Here is an 8885-nt window from a genome sequence, read left to right on the forward strand (position 1 = left end):
GGGCAAAGCTACAGCTGTGAGGCCAGAGGGACAAGGGGACAAAAATGATTCAGGAACAGTGCTTTATATTATCTTACATCTTTTTTGGCTTAGGTAGGTTGGACAATAAACTATACTTCTGATCTAAACATCAATTTTAAGAATTCTTTCTATCTCTTATTATTCTTACAGTATCTGTAATGGTCATTATGTGGCCCTGTTAGGATTGCAAATACTCCTCACTTAACAATAGTAATTGGGATGGGAATTTCCATCACTGAGCAATGCAGTGAGGTGAGATGCAGCATGAGCACAGCAAAGCCAGTGATGGTAGCTGCCGAGTTGCAGAGACTTATTAGAGTGATTTGTACCCCTTCATGCCCATTGGCTTTACTTGTGGGAAGCCAGCAGGAAAGATTGCAAATGATGACTATGTAAGCACAGGATGCTGCAACTGTCATAAATGCAAGCTGGTTGCCAAGCACCTAGACTGGAATCACCTGACTATAGGGCAATGGACAGCCAAACTTTGAGGACTCATTGTAAGTACCCCTTGTTCAGCACTATTGTAACTTTGAACTGTCACTGAATGAGAGGCTATTAACTGAAGACTGCCTGTAGCAATTCTTGGTATTTTTTTTACTGTGACAGATGTTTAAGATGCAGTAAAGAGCTTCTCCAAAAAAAAAAACCACAAAAAACCCCACATCCTAATTGCACCATATTACACTTCTAATAAGCCTTGGGAGTGTTGAAAGAAAAATCTTCCTCAGGGTCCAGTCCAAGCCAGGAATAAACAAAATGGAGGCTGCTTTAGAAAGAAGGTTGTAGTTTATTGAAGAGCAGAACCAGACAGAGGGCTCTGGGAAAGCTGACCACATGTAGCAGGGAGTGGTGGGTTTTTATACCTTCTTGGGCTTTTGAGGTTGTCTCCTGTTCCTGTGGCATGAACTTTGACCTGAGGTTCAGTGTGCCTTTCTGGTATTCTGAGTGGTGAGTTAATCCTATTATGTACAAAAGATCATATCCTGCTTCTCTGGGGTGGTGGCTGATGGCTTACCTCCTGTGTTGCATTTCTTGGGTGAGGGGTTGTTGATTCTAGGGATCTTTGTCTTTCTAATCTCATCAGTTTGTAGCTTCCTGGCTCCAACCTTTCTGAAAGGATTATTGAATTTGCATTTCTACAGACCTGGTTTCTGCTGAGTTTTTGGCTGGGGGGGAGGGAGAAGTTTCTGCCTTTTTTAAAAAAAGATCTTCTCCATTATTCTTTTGGAGAAATATATTCTGCCTTTTTAATATTCCCCAAAATATTTCTTTCTCAGGGGGGAGGAGCTGACTTCCCACAGGAGCAAGTTAGATTCTTCCATCCTAGCAAGTCAACCAACCAATCCTTACTATTTCTACCTCCATAATACATAAAATCCAGTGCAAAAGTTGCAGATCTAAATTAACAGACACATCGACACTGTGTGCTGTATCATTGCTGATTGGTTGGCAGCTATGATATTAACTCATTCTGAAGATTGGTCAATGCTTTTCAGTTCTGCATCACTAGAGCAAAATTGGACTTTTCTGGGGTGGGGGCAGGTAGGGCTCATGGACAGTTAGAGTTTCTGCTGGCTTTGCTCGTTTCATTATGTCTCTTGGAATTCAAGCAACCTTATCACTGACCTTGGGCATAACCTTTAAATCAGTTTTTTTTAATCAGTTTCTCGATCCTTTAAAATGGAATTGTTCAAATTGATTTTTCATGCTTATATAAACAACATGCCCTGCTTCTCAACTTCTGGACTCAAGTGAACCATTATTCTCTTCTTCTTCTGCCTCTCATACTTTGTGTTTTGTTGTGTCACTTTGTGTTGCCACCTACAACCATGATAAAAGCTGTTGTGAAAAGCACCAGGTTATCTTTTCAGCAAGAATAGGCTTTTTCACAGAAACAAAAGGAATTGGTTTCCCTGGTAATAATTACACTTTCAGCTGAATACAACTTTCTTTGAATGATTGTGTATGTTGTGGGATCAAGGTGATTTTTTTCCATTCAAGAATCTGTGGCAACACTGCAGGTTGTCAAACTGGCAGCCTGTGGTTCCAAATGCAGGTCATGCCCACCCTGGCTCTACAAAGGCAAAAAAATGTCATGATAATGTCATGAACATGTTCCTTCTGACACATCTGATGGGATAGATGTAAAGGGAAGAGGCAGCACCTCAAATAATCCAGCATCATGCCATGCAGAGTTTCATAGATCATAACCAGCACTTTGAATTGAACTGACAATCAATCCAACCCACAGAACAGAGCTGTAATGTGCATTGATCTTGGAACACATATAACTGCCTGTGCCACTGCATTTTGTACCAGCTGTAGTTTCCACAATAGCACTTAGATTTTTTTTATAAGTTTTTATTGATTTTCTAATATTACATCTATATATTTGAAAAGCAATGTGGTGGCTGAGTTACAACAATTCAATTACATACCGATAGCATTAATGCAGATCTCAAACTATTACACTCTTTGACCGACGGCACCTCCTTAGGGTGCTGTCGGTCAAAGAGTGTCGACTGGCGGCCCCCAGGGGGAGGGCGTTCTCTGTGGGCGCGCCAGACCTTTGGAACCGTCTACCGGTTGAGCTCCGGATGGCTCCCGACCTTTGCTCCTTCCGACGGGACCTAAAAACACATTTATTTGAACAAGCCGGCCTGGTCTGATAGGTTTAGGGGTATTTTATAGTTTTGTATTAATTTATTGAATAGGGCTGTAGTATTTAATATTTTTAATTTTTGTACATTGTATTTTATTGCATTGCCCTGTACACCGCTCTGAGTCCTTCGGGAGAAGGGCAGTATATAAATAAAATAAAATAAAATAAAATAAAATAAAATAAATAAATAAATATTCCCTCTCTTTCCCCCTTAATATATACTGTCTCATATTTAAATTAATACAATTCTTATTCTATCAATCAAATAAAAGATAACTTTCTGACATTTATCAATAGTTTTTAATTTATATATGTCTTAATTGCTTTAACAGTCTTTTAGACAATCAATGACCTAATAAATGTTTCCAATTTTAATTTCTCATTAAAATTTAAATTTAGTGTTTATCATTTCCAAATTTTAAATGACCCCAATTCCTTTATCACAATTCTTCAGTAGATCTAGCATTCAGGATACACATCTTATCTATATAAATTCTCACCATCTCTGTCAACAAATCAATCATATAATATAATATTCTTATTTTCTACCAATTTTCAAATATCTTAAATTTAATAACCATTTTTTATTTCAATGTTTAATACTTCCTCTCTCTTCCTCTTTGTATCTACTATCTCATTATTTAAACTAATATTTTTTATTCTTACCGCTACATATAAACATATTTATTACATTCATCAATAAGATTTTAGCTTATATATATCTTAATCACCTTTACGTGACCTTTACACACAAATCAATATTCAAATTGAACTGTTATAATTATACTTCTAAATTTTACATGTCCAAAATTTTCTTTATCTCAATTCATAACAATATCTTATATTCAAAATACACAACTTATCTATTTAAATGTATTTTATTTTAATGCCTATAAGTAGATCAAAACCCCATTCTTCTTCAGTCTTATTCTAGCTTGCTTTCTTTGCCAAATCGTCTTCTATGTCCATGCTTTTGAGATATCAAGTGAATCTCCTTGTATTGTTATATTTATTATTTGACGTTGAGCAAACCATCCAGTTGCCATTTTTTTGAGAAGACTGGTAGATCCAGCAGGTTGTCTCTTTGTTTTTCTGTCTCACCGTGGTTATCTTAAACTGTTTATCTTTTCTTCCATCTGTTTTTCGTTTTGATCCTCAGGTTGCTTCTGATTTGTATAGAAAGTCTCTTCCTTTTTCCATATTGTCGGTTTCTTTTCTGGATTTTCTATTGCCTATATTTGTTGAGCAGTTAAATCTTCTATCATTGCCTTTAATTGTTCCACTTTTTCCATTGTATTATGTATAGATGATTCTTTAGTTATAGTCATAGTTTGAGTTTGCATATCCGGGCTGCCTTCTTGGTTTTTTCTGTAGCGTCTTATTTCTTCATCAGCTGTAAGGAGATTTTGAAGAATTACTTTCAACATAACCAGAGTTTGTTCCTGCTCTTCTTCCATTAAAAAAAATCTGTTGCTGGTTTTCTTCCATACTGGTGTATTAGACTAAGAGCTTTACAGTCAGGAAATCCACTAAATAGGAAGTACAGCTGGGCTTTTCACAACTGAAGTTTCAAGGTTGCATATATCTTATCTATTTTCTGGGCTGTCAGCCAAGTCTCTTTTAAACAATAGCAGGCTGAAGTATCAAATTTAGCCACAAGATGTCGCCCCAGAGTTATTTTGATCTTTTCAGTTTTGCTTCAATTTTAAAAGGGAAAACCCAGATCTTCAATAAAAATAGAAAGTAAAAAATAAAAAATAGAGTCTTTTAGTCCACAAATTTTAGGAAATAGAATTCCAATTAGGATCCAGTTATTTTTTCAATGTTTTAAACTCCCCTGGGTAGTCAGTCGCCACTGTTTCTAGAGGGAGGGCTAAGATCTCCCTTCCCTTTGGACAGGGGAAAAAAATACTTTAGTAGCTTATGCAGGTACAAAAAATAGTTAGGATTTAAGAGAGGTAAATCTCACCCAGTCTCTTCTACGCTGCTTTAAAGTTGCCAGATGGTAGGTGTGACTTCGGCTGTCTGCAGCCTAGTGATGAGCCATATTTCTAAGGCCGGTCTTTCATCCGCTGGTTTGGAGGATTTCGCCAGCTCTAGCGAGAGAGCTACCACTCTCCCGCGATCCAGCAAGGGTCCCTCCTTGCTGGCTGCCTCTACAGGGAGACTTTCAACCCTTTTCAGGGCCCCCCAGCAATGTGAAACTGGATGAGGAAGACTGAACTCGTCTTCCAGGCATCCATGGCAGCCGTGCGGCAAACTGGAAGTCACAATAGCACTTAGATTTATATACTATTTCATAGGGCCTTACAGCCCTCTCTAAGAATCACAAAGTCAGCATATTGCCCCCCACAATCTAATGTTCTTCAAGGGTAGCCCCATGTACAATACATTACAGTAATCCATTGGGAGATGACCAGGGTGTGAGTGACAAAGTAGAACCTCTCAATCCAAGAATAGACATAACTAGTGCACTAACAGTATCTGAAGTTGCACAAAGGCCCCTCCTAGTCACAACTATTACCTGCTCCTCAAAGTAGGAGTTGTCAGTTCAGAAGAATCCCCAGATTGTGCACAGAATATATTTGGAGGACAGCCACCCATCCAGAACCAAAAATGGTAAATGCCCAGATTCCAAACATCCCTAAATCACAAAACCACTCAGTCTTGCCAGGGTTGAGCCAAAGCTTCTTGTTCCCCACCCAAATCGCTACAGCCTTCAAACACTGAGTCAGGACCTCAACAGCATTGCAGTTCATCTGTGGCAAAGATGTACTGCTGGGTATCAATCAGAGTACTGATGGTACCTCATCTCATGGAGCGAATAACCTCATCCAGAGGCTTCATGTAGATGTTAAACAGGAGACAACTGAACCCTGCAGAATCCCACATAATCAGGGCCAAGGGTGGGACTTCTCACTCCCAATCAACACCATCTGGAACCTACCACAGAGGAAAATCAGCATAATACAGGGCTGCCCAGTCCTAACCTCCACAGTTAATCCAGAAGTATACCAAAGTCAGTAGTACTGTAGACTGCCAAGAGGTCAAGTAGAGTGAGGATGGATATATTACCTCCATCCCGCTCTCACTGGGAATCATCCCAAAGTGGTGCCAATGCAATTTGAATCCCATGCTCCTTTGAAACCTGACTGAAAAGGATCAAGTCAATCCACTTAAATCAGAATCTGCTGAAGCTGTTGTGTGACCATCTTCTTGACAACCTTCCCCCAAAAGGAAGGTTAGATACTAAGTTAAAATTTCCAGGACGGATAGGTGTAATAATGGCTTCTTGAAGAAGAAGCGAACTAATGCTTTATTAAGAGACAGAAGAATAACCCTTTCACTCAAAGAAGAATTTACCATCACTAGAACCCTGCCACATGTCACCTCCAAGGTGGCCTTATAGAACAGGAAGGGCACAGATCTAAGCTGGTGACCAAGCTTATAAGGACCCTGTCCACTTTCTCAGGTCCAGGAGCTTTGAATTCTTCCCAGATAACATGGCAAGACTATGCCCCAGATATCTCCACCAGATTGGCACCAAAGCTGGTATCGAACTGGAAACAAAATTGAGCAATTGTATCCAAAGGTGCCCTCCATACTTCTCTGCAGGACCCTACAGGTGAACCTCTAAGTCAGGGGTGTCAAACTGCTAGCCCACGGGCCAGATGAGTCATGGCGAAACTGCGTCCACCCTATTGCCAACAATGGAAAAAAAGTCCTGATATGTTACGACACATCATGTGACATTGCGACTTTGACACCCCTGCTTCTTTAAGTCAACTCTACCCTTAGTTCAGCTTAAATAAGAATACTGGGTGGCTATCTGCAGATGCAATAAGAGTAGGATAGTTTACACTACACAGTTAACACAATCAACTATTAGATTGTTTTGTATTTTGTTTGGGCCAAAACCTTCCCTTAACATTGAGAAGAGGGGGTGGGGAAATCCCTCTCTCTGATTAGTTTATTTTCAACTGGGAATTAAATTGCTTTCAGGGTCAGGGAAGGAGGGATAATTAGTAAGATAATTTTATTTTGGGGTCTGCTACACAAGATTAGAGTCCTGTATGTTTCCTACAGTAATTCTTTTCCAGATGTATGAAAATACCCTATCAGTTGCTGAGGTTGTGCTGAATCTCAGTAACTGGTAACCAGAGGAATAATAAAAGAACTATAAAGTCATCGAACCAGTTGCCTTTTCTACCATTCCAGTATGCAACTATTGTATATCTGTCCCAAGAAAACAAAAGTGACTGCTTGACTTTGTTTATATAAACTACCACTTATTTCAGAATATGGGATTGCATACTAACATTACTAAGGTTTTTAATTGTTTTTAATTGTTTCACACAACATCTTTCAAAGTTTATGTACTGCACTATCACAAAGGATTCTCAATAGTTATTATGGAGTCAACTGGAGTTATTTCATGAGTGGTTCTCAGAAGATAATGGTAAAGGTAGTCCTTGGCTTATGACCACAATTGAGCTCAAAATCTCTGTTGCTAAGTGAGACAGTTATTAAGAGAATTTTGTCCCATTTTACAGCCTTTCTTGTCATAACTGTTAAGTGAACCACTGCAACTGTTAAGCTAGTAACACGGTTGTTAACTGAATTTGGCTTCCCCATTGACTTTGCTTGTCAGAAGGTTATAAAAGGTGATCACATGATCCCAGGATACTGCAACCGTCATAAATACATACCAGTTGTCAAGCGTCCAAATTTTGATCATATGACCGTGGGGATGCTGCAATGGTTCATATGTATAAAAATGGTGATAAGTCTTTTTTTTCAGAGCTGTTGTAAATTCGAATAGTCACTAAATGAATGATTGTAAGTTGAAGACTATCTGTATTTGCTGATACTAGAAACAAATCTAGAAATCCTACACTTATCTAGCAAGTTCGGTGAGAGGCAGATAGATGATGTTTTAAACATCACCAACATATCCTTGAATATTTTCATAAAGAACATCCTAACATATTTAGAAACATTTAGAATTCAAAACTCAGTACCCACATAGAAAGTCAACGTATTTCATGTATTTGATAACTAACTACAGAGTCAAAAGTGAAAAGGGACTACAGTACTAGAATGGAGGTTTATATACAGTTCCTTCTCCCTCGATTGCCAAGCATTTATGTAAATCAACAGCTACATGCAAATATATAAATTGTTTTGGTTCCTCATTTGTAGCTGAACTGAACATTTTTTAAACATCCTGTTCAAAGAGGTCACCATTTGTATTCCTTCAGTTTATGCTATTTCCCCAAAATAGCACCTTCTGATGTGTGGCAACTGTAACCCCCAAGACACATGGCTTTGGGAGACACTTAATACAACCATTGTATCATATTGTCTTCAACTTGATATCTACATCTGGGACAAATCTGTCTTTAATGGTGTCATAAAAAATACTACCACCATAAAAAGAAAAATTGTTAACATTCTTCAATATAGCCAAGTATTATTACTAAGTCTGGGAAGATGCAAGCTCAAGAGAACCTTCAGCCACAGAACTTCAGCCAGTAACTTGGGCCAGTAAGTCTTCTAACAAACTGCTGTGGGAGAAATAAATGAAAGCTATACATTTAGTGTGCATTGTCATCAACTCCTGGCAGGATAGAAGTCTAATGACTAAGTAATAAATCCATAAAAATAATACTGGGCAGAATTATGCTGCATGTTATATAGAAATATAAACAAGGAGAGCAAATAGATGAATCTGTGATCTTGTTAGAAATGCTCAGATAGTAGTTTTTCTTGCAAGGAATGAATATTGGATGAAAGGTGAAAATGGCTGTGCATAAAATGGCTGTGTAAGTGTACATTCTCCTGCCTGTATTTTGTGCATGCCAGAAGAAGCATGAAACACAGGGGAATGGTTTGTTGAAGTGTGCAAAATAAAGCAAGAAGAAAAAGAATCATGAGTGAATGTGGATTGAACACCAAAGTCAGTGACTAGTAGAAAAGTACTTTGAGATTGTTTGGATATACAGTGTGAATAAGGGCCAACTTGCAGAACAAACATATGAAAATAGAGTGAATGGGTCTACAGCAGTTTTTCAACTTTTAAGATGTGGCTAGAGAATTCTGGGTGTTAAAATCCACACATCCTAAAGTTACCACATTTGAAAAATACTGCTCTAGAGGAAAGGGAAGTCATGGCTGGATGGAATTGAGGAAACTCGCA

Source organism: Vipera berus, assembly GCF_964194415.1.
Source record: "Vipera berus genome assembly, chromosome: 1".
NCBI lineage: Eukaryota > Metazoa > Chordata > Lepidosauria > Squamata > Viperidae > Vipera > Vipera berus.